Source organism: Balaenoptera ricei, chromosome 9, assembly GCF_028023285.1.
Source record: "Balaenoptera ricei isolate mBalRic1 chromosome 9, mBalRic1.hap2, whole genome shotgun sequence".
NCBI classification, from domain to species: domain Eukaryota; kingdom Metazoa; phylum Chordata; class Mammalia; order Artiodactyla; family Balaenopteridae; genus Balaenoptera; species Balaenoptera ricei.
In genome coordinates, this window is record NC_082647.1 from 5,154,927 (window position 1) to 5,177,785 (window position 22,859).

The 22,859-nt window shown below is 40.6% G+C and overlaps 1 protein-coding gene and 1 pseudogene across 21 annotated transcripts in view; one reads left to right on the forward strand and one right to left on the reverse strand.

Moving 5' to 3' along the window:
* KMT2C (lysine methyltransferase 2C) overlaps nucleotides 1-22,859 on the forward strand; it is a 279,179-nt gene that overhangs the window by 26,432 nt on the left and 229,888 nt on the right. The gene's annotated exons all lie outside the window — the stretch shown is intronic.
* Nucleotides 12,002-13,115, reverse strand: LOC132372172 (putative protein FAM10A4; annotated as a pseudogene).

Sequence of the window (22,859 nt, forward strand, 5' to 3'; positions counted from 1 at the left end):
CATATTTCTTCATGTGTGTTTAACCCCCAGTTATAATTAGAAAAGAAAAAAAAAAAGTAAAATCTTTGGTCCCTTCACCAGCATTTTAACATATTTCTTCTGGTAATCTGCTAGAATTTAATTAGATCAGAAGAAGAGGAAAAAACCCAACTATTTTGTAGCTAATGTGTTTTAGAGAACTTGTTTCAAGCTGAGAGAAAAACAGTTTGATGAATTTAAATACATGTTCCCTTTTTGTTAAGTAAAAATAAGATAGTATAGGTTTAATTTCATTATGTTACAGTTGAACTCATATTTAGACTTCTACTTATTCTGAGATATTTAATACTTAAAATACTTATGTGTAATATTTAATATATTTAACCTCAGCTGGCATTAGTTATATATCTTTTTTTCTTGTAAAATCTTGTAGTATATGTTAAGTATGATAAACTGTCTCTTCTGGAATAACTTTTATTATATACTGAAGCTGCAGCAGTGCCTGATTTCTAAGTAGAATTTTCTTTTTCTTTTTTTAAACCTAGGGCATAAAATCCTGCCTGGCTACTTTTCTAAAAGTAAAGTTAAATGATAGTGAAATATATGTTTTATTTTCTGTAAGGCGCATTGAATTGGAAACAATGTATTTTAACAAGTGTTTAAATTTGAATTTTAACTATTTCATAGTGTATATTTCAGAATAAACAGTTGCTGTTTCCAATGTAAAATGTTATATTTATTATAAACTTATGATTGTTCTAGTTATATAATTTATGCACATATGTTTTTAAAAATATTTATATATATATATATATTTTAAAATTTTTGGCTGCGTTGGGTCTTTGTTGCTGCACGCGGGCTTTCTCTAGTTGCTGTGAGCGGGGGCTACTCTTTGTTGCAGTGCGGTGGCTTCTCTTGTTGCGGAGCACGGGCTCTAGGCAGCACAAGCTTCAGTAGTTGCAGCACGTGGGCTCAGTAGTTGCGGCTCTCAGGCTCCAGAGTGCAGGCTCAGTAGTTGTGGCGCATGGGCTTAGTTGCTCCATGGCATGTCGGATCTTCCCAGACCAGGGCTCAAACCTGTGTCCCCTGCATTGGCAGGTGGATTTTTAACCACTGCACCACCAGGGAAGTCCTGCACATATATGTATATATATATATATATATATATATATATATTTTTTTTTTTTTAACATTTTTATTAGAGTATAGTTGCTTTACAATGGTGTGTTAGTTTCTACTTTATAACAAAGTGAGTCAGTTATACATATACATATGTTCCCATATCTCTTCCCTCTTGCATCTCCATCCCTCCCATCCTCCCTATCCCACCCCTCTAGGTGGTCACAAAGCACTGAGCTGATCTCCCTGTGATATGCGGCTGCTTCCCACTAGCTATTTTACGTTTGGTAGTGTATATATGTCCACTGCACATATGTTTTTAACATCTAGACTTATATACAAAATGTAAAATAAATACAAGACTAATGTGATATAGCCAAGTCCTTTCTAAATTACCTAATGCCTTATTAAAGAACACTGAACCATTTTTTCTTTGCTTCATTTTAATGATAACAAAAATGTAATTTCTCTGAAGTGTCAAATTATGCAATAGCTTTCTATATTTTGATTTGAGAGGAGTTTAGTAAATTATTTTTAAATGTTTCTTAGCTTTTATATTTCATGGATAACGGAAAAGTGTCTGTGACTTAGCTGAAATATGATGTGTGATGCACTCACCTTGTCCCATCACAGCCATTTGGCTCTTAGTGGTGAAGTGGAACGTGAACTGTTCTTCCTACAAACAAGTGCATTCATTTATGCTGTTTAACTGGGACTGATGACACTGTGATGTTAAAGAAAAATGTGGTCATCATGTGGAAGCTTCCCCACAGTGTACCTTGTATTTTGAAGAAATTAATCCCAGTTTGTTTTTAGATGTTTTATTTTTAAAAAAGCTGTTCCTTGAGTAGAATATTGTTAAACAAATGGTAAACACCATAAAGTGTAATGCTGTAGCATTCCCCTTCAGCTGCCTTCTCCTTACAGAAAAGAAGCCACCACCTCTAAGAACAGTAAAAAGAGAAAAACAGAACAAAACAAAAGACCCCAGAAAACAAAAGCCTTTTTTAATGTGGGAAAACTAATGGCTTATTTAACACTTTCCTATAGCCATTTTTGAAATCTCACTTAAATCTTCCATCATGGGTTAGAATTGGCTGTGTTTCTCTTAGAATTTGGTCTTATCTCTATATTTGGCTCTATGGTTTTGCATAATGTTTTGAATAGTAATAAATAATAACTTGGTTCTTTTTTCATCTTGTGTTATGTATAGACTTCAAGAAATACTTTTCCCTTTTCAGGTCTGGCAGATTAAAGATAAATAATGAAATAAACTTTATATTATCTAAAAGTAAAAAGGACAGAGGAAAAGATGGAATGAAAGCTGAAGTAAATTTAGGTCTGTTGAATTTGAAGTGCTGTTGTGTATACTACTAACACCAATAAAACCTAAAGCAATCTAGAAAAAAAAGGTGTTAAAAGATACATTTCCATATTTGTGGTAAAATAATTATTAAAATTGAGAAACCATGGATAAATGCGGATGTTTTGGCTTGGTTGAAGTAATGTAAATTAAATCTGTAGTTACATTTTACTTTGATACGGAGTGATGGTCCAGTAATTTTGATGATAGTAATATATACATCCTGTAACTTGAATTATTAGATTGTCTGTAAATACCTCTAAAGATGGTGGTAAAGTTTCAAAAATTATTTAACCTGGCACTCAGGAATATTAGGAAAAAGAAGTTTTATCTATTACATTATAGGGAAAAATGTAGGCAGGATGTGTTATGAATTGTGTTTTCATGAAGAGATCAGTATTCTTTGGTGTTTTTTTCTTAAGTCCATTGAAAAATTTAGAAGTCAGATATCTAGTTGCTTATAATAAAGGTCACCAACCCCTCCTCACTCCTTAGTGCCACTCTCCAAAGGAAACTCTAAATTATTTGTGTGGTTTTTGTGACTAAGCTTATTTTATGATTTATCAATTTTACATTGATTCCTGCTCTGATAAATGAGGATTTGGTTCATTTTTTCTGCTTACCCAATAGATGTATCACTTTTAATTTCCCTGTTCTCTTTGCAATTTATGTAATATAATAGACTTTTTCTTCATGTTGATATAGATTGTCTGTCTTGATTTCCCAGGAGTAAAATTGAAACTATTACTGCTTCTACTTTTCTTTTCACCTTTCCTTTCCCCCTTTCCTTTCCCCTTTATGCCCCTATGTCTGTCATGTCTACTTTGGCATTGTCAAGGTTGAGAACATTTTTTTTTTTTTTTTTTTTTTTTTTTTAAATTATTTATTTATTTATTTTTGGCTGTGTTGGGTCTTCGTTTCTGTGCGAGGGCTTTCTCCAGTTGCGGCAAGCGGGGGCCACTCTTAATTGCGGTGCGCGGGCCTCTCACTATCGTGGCCTCCTTGTTGCGGAGCACAGGCTCCAGATGCGCAGGCTCAGTAGTTGTGGCTCACAGGCCCAGCTGCTCCACGGCATGTGGGATCTTCCCAGGCCAGGGCTCGAACCCGTGTGCACTGCATTGGCAGGCAGATTCTCAACCACTGCGCCACCAGGGAAGCCCGGTTGAGAACATTTATATTCTGTTTGCCTGTGACTTGGTTTTAATAGTTGGAAATCGATGAATAGTTTCTACATTATTGTGGTGGTATAAATATTGTTCACAGCAGAGGAAAGGAGAGTACAATTACATTTCCTGTATTGGTTCTTGGTTTTTGAGTCTGTAATTGCCTTTATTCTTGTCTTATTTGTCATTGTTCTTTCTTCCATGTTATCAGCTTTCCATGCTATTTGTTTTTATTGCTGTTATTTTATGTATGTGAGTACTTTTCCCCTAGGAAAAGTATGATAAGGAAAGGCTTCTCCTAGTCTTTTTCCTTAATATGGACTAGGTGTTATCTAGACCTGTTACATGTTGTTCTTAGTGCTGCACTCTGCATCACTGCATTTGCACTTTAGCTCTGCTCTTATTGGATCTTTATTCTTTGAGTTACTTCCTTGCTTTTAATGCAGTACATCCCTCACAGAAACTTCTAGAAAGAATATGTGGAAGACACAGTTTTGAATCCTGGCATATCTGAAAAAGTCTTCATTAACCCTTGTAGTTGACTGGTGTTATTTTTATTCAAGCCAAACTAAGCTGAAAATTATTTTCCATCAAAGCTTTGAACACATTGCTCCAGTGTCTTTTAGTATCCATTGTTGTTGTTGAGGAGAAGTCTGATACAGTGTGTTTCTTGTTCCATTGTGGGTGATGTGTTTTATCTTCCTCTGTGGAAGCTCCTTAGAGCTTTCTTTCTGTCCTTTTTAAATAGAAATTTCTCAAAGATGTTTAGAGGTGGTTCTTTTCCATTATTATTAAACTAAGGACTCATGTTTTTTAATTCTTGGGAAATTCTCCTATTATTGCTTTAATTCTCTTTATAACTCCTTTTAGTTGGTTATTGGGCTTTATGTATTCATGCCCACTCCCCCACCCCCATTTTTTTGTCCTTTTGTTCTTCTGGGCATTTCCTCTATTTTATTCTAAGACTCTGTAATTTTACTTTAGCAGTCATATTTTAAATTTTCAAGAATTCCACCCCCACCCCCCCCCCACGCCCAGCATCCTTTTTCCATTTTATGGATTCATAATCTTGAATCTCTTTGAAAATGTTAATAGAGTTTTTTTTAAAGTCATCACCTTTCCTATTATCTGTTTGCTCTAGGGTAATTGTTGTTTATCTTGGTCTCATTTATGTTGTAGGGTTTTTAATCAGACATCTGCTGATCCTTGTCACTCATATTTAAGACCTAGTAGAAGGACTCATGGTGAGTTCTTGGTGGGAATTAATGATTAGCTTGAAGTTGATAACCCTTTGTATTCTGACATTTAGGAGTCCATTGTTTTACCCCAGAGTGCCAACCCCCACCCCCTACTCTTTTCACCAGTTCCCTTCCCCAGACAATGATTTTTTTTTTTTTTAAGAAAAGATCTCTGCATTTTATTTTATTTTTTAAATGATAGTTCTTTTCCTTAAAAAAATTTTTAATACTATTTCAGTGATCTTTTATTGAAAGGAGCTAATGTGTGTATGTTTGATCTGCTATTTGAACCAAGAGATTCTCCTTCAGCTTTTAAGCTGGACTAGACCAAAGCTAATATTCACATGTGTATTTTATCCAGTGTTTCAGAATGTGTTAGGTTGTAGAAATATAATGGGAGCTTTAGGTTGTATATGTGTTCTGGGTGTTTAGAAAAGAGAATACTCACTTTGTGTGTTGGGCCTTTTACAGCAGGTGGAGGAATAGGAAAACTCACAAAAAAGTTATGAATATGATACCTGCTGGTGAAAATATTCAGATAGCTCAGGAGAGTGTAATTAATTAAAAAGTGTAAGGCCTTTTGCCACTCTCTTCTGCCCTGTATTTCAGAGAGAATTACTGTGAACTCTATTTTGTATCCTTCTTGACTCTTGCTATGCATATATGTTTTCTATTTTTACATAATGTGCTTACATTCATTTTCACACAGATGGGATCATTTTATATGTATTTTAAAAAATTTTATTTATTTGGCTGTGCCAGGTCTTCGTTGCCGCCTGTGGGATCTTCGTTGCGGCATGTGGGATCTTTAATTGCGGGCTGTGGGATCTAGTTCCCTGGATTGAACCCGGGCCCCTTGCATTGGGAGCACAGAGTCGTAGCCTCTGCAGCACCAGGGAAGTCCCCTCGTTTTATATGTGTTGCTTTGTGATTTTCTTTTGTCACTTAGTTTATCTTGAACGTTTTTCTGTTTTAGCATATATACATCAATATCATTCATTTCAAAAACTGCCTAATCTTCATCCAGCTGATGCAAATTGAGGGCTTTGCTTATGCCAAGGAGTGTTCAGGAGTGTTCTAGATTCTGGGGATTCAGTGGTGCACAACGGAGATCAAGCCCTTTCTTTCACTGGACAAATACTTCAGTAGTGAGAGGAACAAAATATATGTATTCCTTATCATTAATTTCAGACAGTGAGAGGTACCATAAAGAAAATAAAACTGTGGTAATGGTATTGAGAGTGTCCGTTAATGGTTCTGAGAGACAGTAATGCATGTAGTGAGGTTGTCAGGAAGGTCTCGTTGAAGTGATGATATTGAAATAGACCTGGGTGAAATGGAGGCAGTTATGAGAAAATTCAGAAGAACACGGTTCATTGTGAAGCCCCCAAAAGAAGAATGAGTGTGTGATGCTCAAGGGACCCTCCTACCTCTCAAAATAAAAGGGTGGTGTTACTGGACGTTCAGGAGAGCTTACGAGATCGCGTCTGAGAGGCAGGCAGGAGCCTGATCACGTGGTACCCTGCATGCTAAGGGCAGGATCATGGTAAGGAGCAGGAATTTTATTCTCAGCGCAGTGGAAGCCATTGGAGGCTTTTTTTTTTTAAATTTTATTGATTGATTGATTGATTGATTGATTGCTGTGTTGAGTCTCCGTTTCTGTGCGAGGGCTTTCTCTAGTTGCAGCAAGTGGGGGCCACTCTTCATTGCGGTGCGCAGGCCTCTCACTATCGCGGCCTCTCTTGTTGCGGAGCACAGGCTCCAGACGCGCAGGCTCAGCAATTGTGGCTCACGGGCCTAGTCGCTCCGCGGCATGTGGGATCCTCCCAGACCAGGGCTCGAACCCGTGTCCCCTGCATTGGGAGGCAGATTTTCAACCACTGTGCCACCAGGGAAGCCCCCCATGGGAGGGTTTTAAACCAACAAAGCTATTGAAGTAATCTTGGCAGGTATGGCTTAGAGTAGGCTTGTGACAGAGGAGAAAGGTGATTAGGTTTTGTATGTGTTTTGAAAGCTCCTATGATAAGGTCTGCTAAAGGATTTGATGAGGGGAGTATGAGAAAAAGAAGTAAAGCTGTTGTCTAGATTTTTGGCTTCGGCAGCTTGGGTGGATAGTAGTGTCACTTAGATTATTAGAGAGCCTAGTGGAAAAATGGGTTTGTAAACTAGATTGGAGTACCCTAATTTATTTAGCCATTCCCTTATTGATGGTCATTTAGTTGATTTCCAATTTTATTGTTATCTTTGTAGTGAACATCCTTGTGCTTGTATAGATTTACTTGTTGGCATATTTTAGAAGGTAAATTCGTAGATATAGAGTTGTCTTATTAAAGAGTATTTGTGCTTCAGGTTTTGATAGCTACTGGCCGATTGCCCTCCACAAATGGAGTATTGACTTAGACTCCCACACAGAGTATGTGACCATCGTCCCCCGCCCCGCATCCTGCCAGCAACATATGCTGGGTGGGGCTGGGGTGTGGGGGACAGGGCATACAGTTCTGAAAATGGGAATTGTAGTTCTAATAGAATTTTTCTTTACTAAGTCACCTAAGTACTCTGTTCCCAGAATGAAAATCAGCCCTCATCCTTTTCCTTTTTGTCTCCCCGAAGTCATAACATGTCTCTGGCCATAGTTTCTTCCAGCTACCAGTCCTATAGTTGTTGGTCAGTCCTTCTAACTTCGGTGACATTTATGAAGCCTTTCATCATAATTATGATAATAGTGATGAGCATAAAGACTGTTCATTGTTTAATGTATCCTATCCTAAATGTGTCACGTGTGCTGTATTAATCTGTTTAGTCATTGCCAACAATCTAAAAGTAAATACTGTTATATCTCCAGTGTTGCCAGTGGAGAAAACTGAGACAAAGGACTTCTACCAATCTTTGACTATCTTTTCATTTTTTTTTTTTTAAATTTATTTCTTTATTTACTTATTTATTTTTGGCTGCATTGGATCTTTGTTGCTGCGCGCAGGCTTCCTCTAGTTGCAGTGAGCGGGGCCTACTCTTCATTGCGGTGCGCAGGCTTCTCATTGTGGTGGCTTCTTTTGTTGCAGAGCACGGGCTCTAGGCGCACAGGCTTCAGTAGTTGTGGCACGTGGGCTCAGTAGTTGTGGCCTGCAGGCTCTAGAGCGCAGGCTCAGTAGCTGTGGCGCACGGGCTTAGTTGCTCCGCGGCATGTGGGATCTTCCCAGACCAGGGCTCGAACCCGTGTACCCTGCATTGGCAGGCGGATTCTTAACCACTGTGCCACCAGGGAAGTCCTATCTTTTCATTTTTATCTTCTTTTTCTGTCAGAGTGTTTCTTTCTGATAAGTTTGGCACTGTCACTTGAATACCTTTTTTCAGTCATTATGGGTCAAAACACAAACACAAAATAAGTGGCAGAAAGAGAGGCACAGGTGGAGTCATTGTGTTGCAGAACACATTCAGTTTGGGAGAAAGCTCTGCTTCTTGGGTTCTGGTGGTCAAACTGCCTAGGTTCAAATTCTAGCCTTATAATTAAGTAGCTCCTTGATTTGGGGCTGATCATTGGTCTTTCTTGTAGCTCAGTTTCATCAACTTTAAAATGGAATAACAGGAATTCCCTGGTGGTGCAGTGGTTAAGAATCCGCCTGACAATGCAGGGGACACGGGTTCAAGCCCTGGTCTGGGAAGATCCCACATGCCGCGGAGCACCTAAGCCCGTGTGCCACAGCTACTGAGCCTGTGCCCTAGAGCCCGAGAACCGCAACTACTGAAGCCTGCGTGCCACAACCACTGAAGCCCATGTGCCTAGAGCCCGTGCTCTGCAACAAGAGAAGCCACTGCAATGAGAAGCCCGCGCACCGCAACGAAGAGTAGCCCCCGCTCGCTGCAACTAGAGAAAGCCTGTGCGCAGCAATGAGGACCCAGTGCAACAAATAAATAAGTAAATAAATACATTTATAAAACCTGGAATAACAATAGTACATGTTTTGTCGGGTTGTAGTGGGCAATAAATAATGCATGTTAAAGTGGATAGTACATGGCTAGGGCAGAGTAAGTACTTCATCAGAGTTAACTCTTATATTTACATTATTGTTCAGGAGTGAACAGTCTGTCTGACATTCAGAGCATGGGGAAAAAATACAGGCAATGGAATATCACACTCTTATGAATTGTATGTTCATGTATAAAGTTAAAGAAATAGTAAATACCACTAGTGTTTTTAGTGAGTGAATTGGGATATACATGTATTAAGCTTTTATGTTTCTGCTGGGGTGACATATTCCATGGTTATTTTAATTTGCATGTCTTATGATTGAATTAAATTGAGTGTATTTGCCACTAGCATTTCTTTTTTTTGCAAATTGCCTACCTGTGCCCTGTACCAGGTACCTTTTGACTTCATATAACAAAAAGCTTAATTTAAAATGGCTGAAATGAGTCAGATTTCACTTCATATGACCAGAGTCCAGGTGTATTTCAGTAGCCTGATGAAATTATCAAGGACCCAGATGCTGTCCCCTTTCCTGCTCTTTAAAATCTTCAGCTTGGGAGGAATCAGGCTCCCTTACTTCAGACTATACTACAAAGCTACAGTAATCAAGACAGTATGGTACTGGCACAAAAACAGAAATATAGATCAGTGTAACAGGATAGAAAGCCCAGAGATAAACCCACGCACACATGGTCACCTTATCTTTGACAAAGGAGGCAAGGACATGCAATGGAGAAAAGACAGCCTCTTCAATAAGTGGTGCTGGGAAAACTGGACAGCTACATGTAAAAGAATGAAATTAGAACACTCCGTAACACCATACACAAAAATAAACTCAAAATGGATTAAAACCTAAATATAAGGCCAGACACTGTACAACTCTTAGAGGAAAACATAGGCAGAACACTCTATGACATAAATCACAGCAAGATCCTTTTTGACCCATCTCCTAGAGAAATGGAAATAAAAACAAAAATAAACAAATGGGCCCTAATGAAACTTAAAAGCTTTTGCACAGCAAAGGAAACCATAAACAAGATGAAAAGATAATCCTCAGAGTGGGAGAAAATATTTGCAAATGAAGCAACTGACAAAGGATTAATCTCCAAAATACACAAGCAGCTCAATATTAAACAAACAACCCAATCCAAAAATGGGCAGAAGATCTAAGTAGACGTTTCATACCAAGAAGACATACAGATTGCCAACAAACACATGAAAGGATGCTCAACATCACTAATCATTAGAGAAATGCAAATCAAAACTACAATGAGGTATCACCTCATACCGGTCAGAATGGCCATCATCAAAAAATCTATAGGGCTTCCCTGGTGGCGCGGTGGTTGAGAATCTGCCTGCCAATGCAGGAGACGCGGGTTCGAGCCCTGGTCTGGGAAGATCCCACATGCCGCGGAGGAACTCGGCCCGTGAGCCACAATTACTGAGCCTGCGCGTCTGGAGCCTGTGCTCGGCAACGAGAGGCCACGATAGTGAGAGGCCCACGCACCGCGATGAAGAGTCGCCCCCGCTTGCCACAACTAGAGAAAGCCCTCGCACAGAAACGAAGACCCAACACAGCCATACATACGTGTACATAAATAAAAAGAATGTAAGCAGACAAGAATATCATTAAAAAAAAAAACAAAAAAAATTAAAAAAAAATCTATAAACAATAAATGCTGGAGAGGGTGTGGAGAAGTTGGTGGGAATGTAAATTGATACAGCCACTCTGGAGCACAGTATGGAGGTTCCTTAAAAAACTAAAAATAGAACTACCATACGACCCAGCAATCCCACTACTGGGCATATATCCTGAGAAAACCATAGTTCAAAAAGAGTCATGTACCACAGTGTTCATTGCAGCACTATTTACAATAGCCAGGACATGGAAGCAACCTAAGTGTCCATCGACAGATGAATGGATAAAGAAGATGTGGCACATATATACAGTGGAATATTACTCAGCCGTACAAAGAAACGAAATTGAGTTATTTGTAGTGAGGTGGATGGACCTAGAGTCTGTCATACAGAGTGAAGTAAGTCAGAAGGAGAAAAACAAATACCATATGATAACACATATATATGGATTCTAAAAAAAAAAAAAGGTCCAAAGAACCTAGGGGCAAGACAGGAATAAAGATGCAGACCTACTAGAGAATGGACTTGAGGATACGGGGAGGGGGAAGGGTAAGCTGGGACAAAGTGAGAGAGTGGTATGGACATATATACACTACCAAACGTAAAATAGATAGCTAGTGGGAAGCAGCCGCATAGCACAGGGAGATAAGCTCAGTGCTTTGTGACCACCTAGAGGGGTGGGATAGGGAGGGTGGGAGGGAGATGCAAGAGGGAGGAGATATGGAGATATATGTGTATGTATAGCTGATTCACGTTGTTATAAAGCAGAAACTAACACACATTGTAAAGCAATTATACCTCAACAAAGTTAAAAAAAAATCTTCAGCTTGTTGTTGAATTCACTTCAATAATTCACTTAAATAATTATTGAGCACCTATAATTTAGCAGGCAGTAGTCTGTAGCTATGGAAAATAACAGCAGTGAGGAAAACAGGCCATGTTTACTGCCCTCCGAAAGCTTACAGTTTGGTGGGGGTAGGGGACGAGGCGAACAAGAAGGTAGAATGTGCAGTAAGTAAGATGTCGTGGAAGCAAATCATTAAAAATAATACTAATAAAGCAATTAAAAAGCAAATCAAAATGCTTCAGTGACCATATATCCAACTCAAACTTTATCTGTTTAAATGATCTTCCCACTAATAAATCTTTATGTCACTCAAACTTGAACAATAAATCTTCCATACTGAAGTATCTTCCTTGCTTAATTAATTCAAAGGAAAAAACCAAAATGATTAGTAAAGGAAAATGTAGGGATTAACACACCCTTTTAATTTGTTTTAAATATTTTTAAGGTTTAAAAATTGTTTGAAGTTTTTAATTTCTAGTAAGAAAACATTATCTGAATGAATACCCTAATGGCAAACCACTGTAAAAATGTTTCAGCTGCATTTGGGGCAGAGGGGTAGGGATTATCTTCAAAGCACCCTAGCTTTCTTCATGAGAAGGTCAGAGGTACACTGGTTTGTATTATTGCGACATCCATTAGGTGAACTAAGTTGCTTTTCCTTCATCAGGGGCTTTATTTGTCAGAAGGGCATTATGCTTGACCTCCAAATTTGGCCGACAATTTACTGATGAGATTCATAACCTTTGAGTTGCTCTGATATTGTGACGTATTTCCCGGGTTCTGAGCCACATCCTGGAAGGCCACCATAACTTCTGGATCCTGTATGGCTGCAAGAACCTCTGGATCACTAAGAATGTAATTGAGCCCAGGCATGCCCCCTCCCATTCCAGGCATTCCACCAGGAAAGACACCTGGAAAAGAGCCATACTGAGCCCCTGATTGTCATCTGGCTTCTTCCTCCCTCTGGGCGCTCTCATGTTCTTCCCGAGCCATCTTGACCCTTTCTGTTCTTCCTTAGATCTCTCGCTCTTCACGTTTTTGCTCATACTTTCTCTGATGTTCAGCAATTTCCTGGGCCCTTGGTTGAACTTCTTTCAGCATTGCACTAGCGTCTTCATCATAATCCAGCTTACAGGGAAGGGCTAGATCATGGGCAGCTTCTTCCCAGTGGCCCAAAAGTCTGTGTGCTTTCCCTCGCCACTTGTCTGGCTGAGCAGAATCAGGATTTATTTCAATAGCTCTGTCACAGTCTCGGATGGCAGCATTTGGCTTCTGTAATTTGATGAAGACACTTGCTCTTTTGCCACACAGAACTGCCAAACGAGGATTTAGCTTGATGGCATCTGTGAACAAGTCAATGGCTTTCTGTAGTTCACCCTCATTTAGGGCATCAGTGGCAGCTACTTTTTTTTATCATTTGCCTGATCCATCATCTCCTCAGTTATCTCTACACTTTCAGCTCCCATTTCTTGAGGGGCATCAGTGTCTGGGTCAGTCACACCTTCATTGTCAATTTCTAGATCACTTTCCTCACTTGATGGTTCATCTGTCTTTATGTTTTCCTCCGCCTTCTTACTGTTTTTTCTTCCTTGGTGTTTTCTTCCAATTTAGTTTTATGAGTAGCAGGTGGTATTTTACCCCCCATGCTCTCCACCCACTCCCTCAGGAAGCGCATTTCCTCGGTGTGCAGAACGCTCGGGTCCTGCTTGCACGTTTTCATGAAGGCTCGAAGCTCGCTCACGTTGGGGGGTCCATGGTCCGGAGGCGGCGGGCGCGGCGAGGCCGCGGCCCGATTCCAGGCCCAATGGTAAGTGTTATGGAGAAAAATAAAGCAATGCAGCGGGACGGGCGAGGTTGAGTAGGGTTATTTTAATGACGTGATCAGGGAAGGCTTCAATGCAGTGACCTTTGAGTGGAGTCTCAATGGTAGTAAGAGTGCAAGGGCAAGAGGTGCGGTGGAAGAGCATTTCAGACAGAGGGCCTCTCCCGGAGGAGCACACAGGCCCGGGGCAGGAGTGAGCTGGCGCCTTCAAAGACCTGGAAGGAGAGCTGGGGCGGGTGGCAGAGCTGAGTGACGGCTGGCAGAGAGGGGGAGCAGGAAGTCAGAGCGTGCAGGGCCTTGTAGACCATTGTGAGATGTTTTGGCTTTTCTTCCGGGTGAGATGAGATACCTTTGGGGGCTTTCGAGCAGGGGGCTGGCCTTATCTGATGAACACTTTGCAAGGTTCATGCTGGCTGCTGTGTTGAGACTAGGATGAAGGGGACAGAGGCTGAAGCAGGCGTGGTAGTTACGAAAGTATTGCAAGCAGCCAGGTGAGAGGTATTTTGGAAAAAGATAGACGTCAGAGAAGTGGTTCTGTATATATTTTGAAGGTAGACTGAAAGGATCTGTGGAGGAGTTGGGTGTGAGATGTGAGAAGAGAGGAGTGGTGTTCACACTTCTGGTAGTCCACGTGACCAGCGCCCTAAAGATGTGGTCTATCTCTTCGTGTATGTCTATTTTATTTGGAACAGAAACCTTTCCTGGATGCTCTCTCAGATTTCCCCTTGGATCCTGTTGGCTGTGATTGGTCATGTATTCCTGTTGTAGGTACAAGTGAGGCCAGGAAAGCCGACATCTGTTCCTCTGAGGCCTTATAAATGGGAGGTGGCCTCTGACAGCGAGAACAAGTTGATGGCGGGGGGTGGAGTGGCTGCTGGTTGGGTAACAGTAGTGGCTTCCGTATATCACTGCCCACTTTTCTGTTGGGTTGGTCATCCTTTAAAAAAAAATTTTTTTTTAAGTGACTTGTAAATACTCTTTGCATGTTAAGAAAATAAGCTCTTGTAATAATAGATTCTAAATATTTCCAAGCCATATATTTTAATGAGGTTTTTTACTCAGAGGTCAGTTTTCTAATTTTGAAATAAATGAATCCTTTCAAAGTTACAAGTGGGGGCAGGTGAATGCGGAGACTGATGCATAATTTACAGTTTTTCCTACTCTAGGTGCAAGTGTCATTTTAACCTGAATGCTGGCTAGTCATTCTGTATAAAACTCTCATTTGGGGTCTTGTAAGGGCGGCAGTGAGGTGGATGGGAAAAACAGAACCACCCTGATACCTCTGTGCCCTGTAGATCTCTCTCTTGTTACTGCCTCCTACCACTGAAGATGTGCAGCTTCATCAGAGGCAGAGTCTTCAGTAAGGTTTTCTTCTTACAGTTTTTTCTTGCTTCTCTCTTGAGTGGTCATTGTCTACTGACTTTTCCTTCCCTCCCTCCCTCGCTCCCTCTCTTCCTTCACCAGCAAAGCTGATAACTGGCTTATTATAACAAGAGAATTTTGTCTTATTATATGATTAATTGTTCATCCTTCACCATGGGAGGCAGTGTAGCTCTAAGATTTTGAGTGTGCTCTTCCTCCTCAGTCACAGCAGAGTTTTGAGCTTCACCTCCACTACTTACTAGCGGTGTGACCCAGACCGCTTCATTGCACAGCTCTGTTTCTGTTGTGCTAGGGATGGCATTCCCATCAAACACGATGCAAATGCTGCTTCCTGGAGTTGTACAATGTGGTGGTTCTGATGTGACTTTAGGCAAGTTAATTCAGCCCTGAGTTTTCAATGCGATCATGAATGTGGAATTCTAAGAACACTGCCTTTAAGGGACTTAAGAGGAAATGATGAACAATTCCATAGCCCTTCGTTTTTACCTTTGACTAAGGGTGATTACTAATAACTAATCAAGTGGGGAAGTAGGGTCATTGTGAAGTAGCTGTGAGGTATTATGGAAGGTATATTATAAAAACCTCTATTTTTTCCCCCTCTGCACACGTCGTTGTTAAAAAAGCAATTGTGAGTATATGAGTTTGGATCATTTCCACAGTTCACCTGGAGCTCTGAGGCCTTTCCAAGACTCCCTTGTGTTGATGCACAGGGTTGGGGGGGGGGTACAGATAGGTGAGATACATTTACAGTTGTTGCATGATAACTTATCAAGGCATAGCCAAGAGAGGGAATTCAGTGCAGGCAGGTGAAAATATATTTAGTTTTCTTTTTCCAAAGTGTTCACTTTAATATACTTCTGGTAGGATATTAGAACAATTTCTAAGTTCCAAGTTCTGTGCTTAAAATCAGGAGATTCTCTAGGAGTCACTGGTTTAGTTTCTGTGCCATAATTCAAGTAGAGTTACAACACCGTTACAGCAGTTGTTGGGAATTTAGGGGTTTAGGGCTCAAAATAAATGCACATTCACTTATGTCCTTTTTTGTGCAGGGTACTTTTTTGGGGGAATGGTTTTAAGCGTAGATTTACAAGGAAATTCAACTTAGTGCATATTAAATACAGTGTGTTCCTTTTGATCAAAACTTGCCTAGAGGAATGTTTTTCCAGTAGGTGCAGAGGGGAGTGTAATCGTAAATAAGATTGTTTTATTCTTTTTTTAAAATTTGGCTGCGTGCGGGACCTTTTTAGTTGCGGCATGCGGGATCTTAGCTGCAGCATGTGGGATCTAGTTTCCTGACCAGGGGTTGAACCCAGGCCCCCTGCATTGGGAGTGTGGAGTCTTAACCACTGGACCACCAGGGAAGTCTCAAGATTGTTTTATTCTTAATGAAGTTATGTCTTAGAGCAAGAGAAAGGTACATAAATTTTTCTTTATATTAGCCCTGTATTATAATTGGACTTACAACCTTGTAGCTTTAGATTTGTGGAGTGATTACTAACCACCTGTCACTGTGCGGCTCTGTAGAGACTCCATGGTGACATGAATGTATGGGAGAAGGGTAGGAGTCATGTGCTAGTGCACATCCAGGCAGACGGAGCAACTTAAGGATTGGTGGCACAGACCTGCGAAATTGCTCGGCCCATTTGTAAAGTGTTCAGTGTTAATAAAAATACAATATACTGTATATCATAGTTCCCACATTGAATTTAACCATAACTAATGATACAATTGTGGCTCTAAAGCAGTTGTCTCCAAACTTATATTTGTTTTCTTTTTCTTTTTTAAAAATTTATTATTTATTTATTTTTAAAAATTTATTTATTTTATTTATTTGGTTTTGGCTGCATTGGGTCTTTGTTGCTGCACGCGGGCTTTCTCTAGTTGCGGCGAGGGGGGGCTACTCTTCGTTGCGGTGCGCGGGCTTCTCATTGCGGTGGCTTCTCTTGTTGCGGAGCATGGGCTCTAGGTATGCGGGCTTCAGTAGTTGTGGCGTGAGGGTTCAGTAGTTGTGGCTTGTGGGCTCTAGAGCGCAGGCTTAGTAGTTGTGGCACACGGGCTTAGTTGCTCCACGGCATGTGGGATCTTCCCGGACCAGGGCTCGAACCCATGTCCCCTGCATTGGCAGAGGATTCTTAATCACTGCGCCACCAGGGAAGTCCCAAACATATTTGAATCATGCCTCCATTAGTAAGAATTTGAATCCTTGGTCTCAGCATCTGTATCCTTTTTATTTTTCTATTTGAAATAGTATACATCTATCACAATCCTTATATTAATACGGGTTGCTAAATTTTAGGAGAGCTAAATTTCACATTCCTTATTAATCTCAAGTTCTAGGATTTGCAGGCTTGTGATTAGGACATTTAAGTGTGTTGTGTGCATTCTGCTTTGGAGACCACTACTCTAAAAGACCATGGTATAAAGAAGATTCAGAATGTTCGTTTTTCTGCTTTGAATGTTAAGTGGTACGTAGTGTGGATGGATGGGCTAGAGAGAGTGATGAGTGGAGTCTTTGAATCCCGAAGAGGCCATTGCAGGGACCAGAGTATTGGCGAGATAAAAAGTGTGAGTTCTGGGTCTGCATTCTGTGAAGGCTGTAAATGAACATTCATGTCTCCTTACCATGTATTTAGTATCCACTGTGCGCGAGGCACTCTTCCCAGCAATTTCATATATGTTACTTAATCCACAACCCTTTTACTGATGAAGAATCCAGCTTGTTAATTTATGTAAGTGGGAAAAAGCCAGAATATTTCCAGGACTTTGACTCAAAGCTCTTTGTTTTTCTCTTTTTACTACAGCTCTTTTGAGGAGCTCTAAAATCTAGTTGAGGAGTTAGGAGAAATAGACATTCAACAAAGTGTTAAAGAGGAAATTCTAAGTCCTTGGAATAGTGACTGTGTTTCTTGGGTCAGAGCTCTGTCTAGCCAAGTGCATACAGAAGATGTTTAATAAGTACCTGTTAAGCATTCAAGGACTCTTAGTATCAAGCAGCGTGGGATTTTAAGACATGTGGACTTGAGTCTCAGCACTTCCATTTCCTAACTGTTTGACCTTGGCCAGTTACTTACCCTCTCTGAGCCTGAGTTTCCTTATCTGAAAAATGGGGGACTCAATCTCAGTTGCACTGGGTTGTTATGAGAATTAAATGATAATGTATAAGATGCCTAACTCACAGGGTCTATTATGTGTTACCTAGCTTCTATAATGACTTTGAACACAAACACAGGCAGGTTCTGTACTTGTTATAGCTGTTGGTTCTCTAATCTCCAGGGAGGTGTGTAACAACAGTGCTCTCCTCCAGTTTCTATCTCCACCAGTTCCTTTTGGAGCTGGTAAAAATTAAAAATACCTTATTTTAACATAGTACATTATTTTGTTTCAAATGATAAATAGTAAGATAAAATGTAGTTTTAGTGGCCAGTGTATGGTAAACTCTGATGTCTAGGATATTCTCTTACATCATTTAATTTAATGGGGTTTTTTTTTTGGGGGGGGGGGTGGTAAATACAGGCCAGCGTGAAGAAGAAAATGAAAACATCCACAACTTCACTGTTCACACAACCCTTGCTGGCTTAAAAAAATTCCATGTACGTGATTAAGAAATTTAAATTCTATAAACCAGAAGCCCCCTCTATTAGCTTGGGTGTCATAAAAAAAAATACCACAGACTGGTGGCTTAAACAACAGCAACTTATTTTCTCACAATTTTGGAGGCTGGAAGCCCCAGATCAAGGTGTCAGCAGGTTGAGTTTCTTCTGAGGTCTCTCTCCTTCCTTGGCTCGCAGGTGGCCGCCTTCTCACTGTGTCCTCACCAGGTCATCCCTCTGTGTTGTCCGTGTTCTCATCTCCTCTTTTTTTTTTTTTTTTTTTTTTCATTTATTTTTTAATTTAATTTTTATTTTTTAAAAATTTTTTTAAAAAATAAATTTATTTTATTTATTTTTGGCTGTGTTGGGTCTTTGTTGCTGCGTGTGGGGCTTTTTCTAGTTGCGGTGAGCGGGAGCTACTCTTCGTTGCGGTGCGCGGGCTTCTCATTGCGGTGGCTTCTCTCGTTGTGGAGCACGGGCTCTAGGCATGTGGGGTTCAGTAGTTGTGGCACGTGGGCTCAGTAGTTGTGGCTCACGGGCTCTAGAGCGCAGGCTCAGTAGTCGTGGTGCACGGTCTTAGTTGCTCCACGGCATGTGGGATCTTCCCGGACCAGGGATCGAACCCGTGTCCCCTGCATTAGCAGGCGGATTCTTAACCACTGTGCCACCAGGGAAGTCCTCATCTCCTCTTCTTAAAAGGACATTTGTCATACTGGATTCGGGCTCACTCTTAACACACTGGTTTTAACTTCTTTACCTCTTCATAGGCCGTATTTCCAGATACAGTCGCACTCTGAGATGCTGCGTGTGTGGGCATCGGCATGTGAATTTGGGGCGCGCACAGATCAGCCCGTAAAACTGCCCTACCCTTGAAACCGCTAGTGACTGTTGTATTTATATAGTTCCAGAAGAAGTTCCTGTTCGTATATCTGTGGGCATATGAAGTTATATAACTAGGGGTAATTAAATTAGTTTCTTTGAACTTAATGTGAACAGTAGCAGCAAAGAATTACTGTAGGTTTGTGCTAGGTTGGGGAAATGAACTTGTTATATGGAACCAGACATGATGGTATATTTATGGGGGTGTGTGTGTGTGTGTGTAGTATATATGAGTTTGTTTATGTAAATACCAATATACGAAAGCCTCTTCAATGTAAAGTTGACTAGTTTCATATTTGTCTTAAGTCCTTGATGTGCTAAAACTTTTTTTGTGTGTGTCAACCTATGAGTTTGATTTATTCATTCAGTTCTTACTGCATACATGCTGCTGTGTCAGGTACTCTGTTAGGCATTGGAAGTATACAGGATCATAAGATGAGATCCCTGCCCACCAGCCCTAAAGTTGGGTGAACCGGCAAGGGTGGTGAGACAAGTGGAGATATGGACAGGCTTCTGAGTCCTGAAAAGAGGAGGAGCTCTTCGTACCCTGAGGCTTACACAACGCTTTTCTAGAGAAGGTAACACTAAACTGAAGCTTGTAAGGACCGTCCAAAGAGTATTTCAGGCAGAAGGAATAGCACTTGTAAAGGCAGAGAGTTTTGAAGGGGATGATAAAAGGTTAAATATGGTGAAAGTATAACATGGAGAGCAGCGACAGTAGATGAGGCTGAGCTGGTGGCATAAGTTGCATCATGAAGGGTCTTTTATGCTATATTAAGAAGTTTGTGGGGCTTCCCTGGTGGCGCAGTGGTTAAAAATCTGCCTGCCAGTGCAGGAGACACGGATTCGAGCCCTGGTCCGGGAAGATCCCACATGGTACGGAGCAACTAAGCCCGTGTGCCATGAGTACTGAGCTCGTGAGCCTAGAGCCCGTGCTCCGCAACAAGAGAGGCCACCACAATAAGCATGCGCACCGCAACGAAGAGTAGCCCACACTCTCCACAACTAGAGAAGGCCCCGCGCGCACCAACGAAGACCCAACACAGCCAAAAATAAATAAAATAAATAAATTATTTTTTAAAAAAAAGTTTGTATTTCGTTCTTTTTTTTTTTTTTTTTAAAGAAGTTTGTATATCTGTCTCTAAGGCGTGCAGTGTGCCACCACTGAGGATGAAAGAAGGGGAGCAGCATCGTATTTGCATTTTCAAAGCATCTGTCTGCGTTGGTGTGGAGGATGAACGGAGGGAGATGGGACGTGGTTGAGTGCTGGCAGGTGAGAGAGGAATGACTGCCTGAAAGAAGGCAGTTTGGGGGATGACAGAGGGCAACAGACTGCAGAGAGGTCTCAGGGGTAGGATTAATAGGACTTACTTAGGAAGGGGAGAAAACTGAAATGATTGAAGTTTCTAGGCGGATGGAACAGATTTGGGTAGAAGCCAGATGATGACAGATTGAGTTTTGGATCTGTTGAACTAAAAGTGCCTGTGTTCCATTCAAGCGAAGATGCTCACTGGGAACTTGGATGTGTGGAGGGTGGGTGTGGACTGGAGCCGAGACTCAGTGTGAAGGTGGGAGTTGAGGGCATAAGAACCTGTCTAGTGAAAAGAAGCAATTGGGAACTGTGTTCCAGGGAGCGTTAGTATTTTCACTGGTGGTCAGAAGGAAACACCGTAAAGGTGGCCAGAGGAGCCAGGAGATAGATTTCTAGCAGGTCTGTGTATGATGTACAGTGTCGGTTGTTCTAGGGATAACTGTGGGGTGAGATAAAGATGACTTAGAGAGTGTCTGATAGATTTGACTATCTGCTATCTGTAATAGTGGGTTTGTTAACCAGATTACAGAAGGTTCTGTGGTGAATTAGAGACAAGAGAAAGAATAGGCACGAATAACTGACGAGACTTTCTAAAGAAGGTAACGTATATGGTATCAGAGAGGAAGGAAGCGGGGCTCAGGGATGATGGACATTTAGAGGTAGGTAAGGCTAGATTTATGGGAGGGAGACAGTGGCAGGAATGGTGGTAGCGGGGAGAGGTTAAAGAGAAACAAAAAAGGGAGGGCATTTTGGAGTAAGGGGTTGACTTGGGATCCACAGGATTGGATTGGGATTGGGATTGGGATTCATTTATTCTTTATTTTTTCCTCCCCTACTAAATGGCTGTCTTGGATAATCTCTTGAGTGTGAATTGGAATATCCTCAATTTGTCTCAGGACCAAAGATATATTCTGGTATCAGGAACTAGGTTTTTTTTTCATTTTCAATTACACTTAAGTAGGAAAAGCTGAATTAGTGAATCTGTTACACAGCGTTGAGATACTTTTCTTGTGATGGGGAAAGGAATCTAGCTAGCACTCTGAGTTAGCCTGTTACGCTGGGGAAGAAGGTAGTTGTATAAGCTTCCTAGGGCTATTGAAACAGGGTACCAGAAACAGACATTTACTGTCTCACGTCTGCCACAGGCCTCTCTCCTAGTTTCTGGCGGTTGCTGGGCGGTCCTTGGTGTTCCTTGACTTGCAGCTGCATCACTCCAGTCTGTCTCCATTGTCACAAGACCTTCTCCCTGCATGTCTGTGTCTCTTTGTCCAAATTACCCTCTTATAAGGACACTGGCCATACTAGATTTAGAGCTCATCTTACTCCAGCATGACCTTATCTTAACTTGATTACATCTGCAAAGACCCTATTTCCAAATCAGGTCACATTTCTCAGGTTCCAGGTGGACATGAATTCTGGGGATGGTATTCAACCAAATATGGTAGTTTTAGAAATGCATTTCTAAAGTGAAATTTCATGCATCAAAGTTGTAGAGCGGGTTTTATAATACTAAAGGAATTGTCAAAGCAGGCCCATTAGAATTGTTTTAACCTATTTAGGGCTTAAGTCTCTGTGATTATACATTTTTAGTATTGTAAACCAATTCAGATGAAATCCTGTAAATCTAAATCCAAATTATAAATTAAAACTTCCCCACTTTTATTATTTTTAAGTGTAAGAATACCATTATTACCAAGGAGAGATCATTGAGGATAATCTTTTCTGATGAGAAAATGATGAGAAATGCCATTGTATGTTTTAAAGTAGATGGTTGTAAAATGCTTACTGTTGGATTCCCCTCTGCCCCCCAAATACCAGACTGGTTTGTGAAAAAAATAAACCTTTTTATTCTAAATCTAGTAGTAAAAAAAGGAATTTAACCTAGTCTGGGTAGATATCACCTGAAGATATAACTCTTTTTTTTTTTTGAGTTTCTTTGTACATAATTTCTGCTTTTTTCTTGTGTTTTCAGTTTTCAGGGATGGTAGAAAGGTACATTTTCTTTATTGTCTTGCCTTCTTTTAAAATTTATGTCAGGCTTCATCTAGGTCTTTCTGCTGTATTTTAGACCAATGCTGTCCAGTAGTGCTTTCTGTAGTGATGGAAATGCTCTATATCTATGCTTTTCACTGGGGTAGCCGCTGGAAATGGAGCTGGTGGGACTGAGGAGCTGAATTTTAATAGTATTTAATTTTAATTTTAATTCATTTAAATTTAAGTAGTCACATGTAGCTAGTAGCTACTGTGTTGCTCAGCCCAATTCTAGACTTCTCTCCGATTTCTCTCCCAGCCCTGCCTTCCTTTTCTCTCAGGTGGTCATTGTTATTAGTTTGGGGTCTGTCCTACCAAAATTTTTTGGCGTATATGTAAGAAATACATGCACATGTTTGAATATATACTGGTTTAAAAAAAAATACATTTATTTATTTATTTTTGGCTGCATTGTGTCTTCGTTGTTGCGCACTGGCTTTCTCTGGTTGTGGCCTGCAGGCTTCTCATTGCAGTGGCTTCTCTTGTGGAGCACAGGCTCTAGGTGCGCGAGCTTCAGTAGTTGTGGCGCAC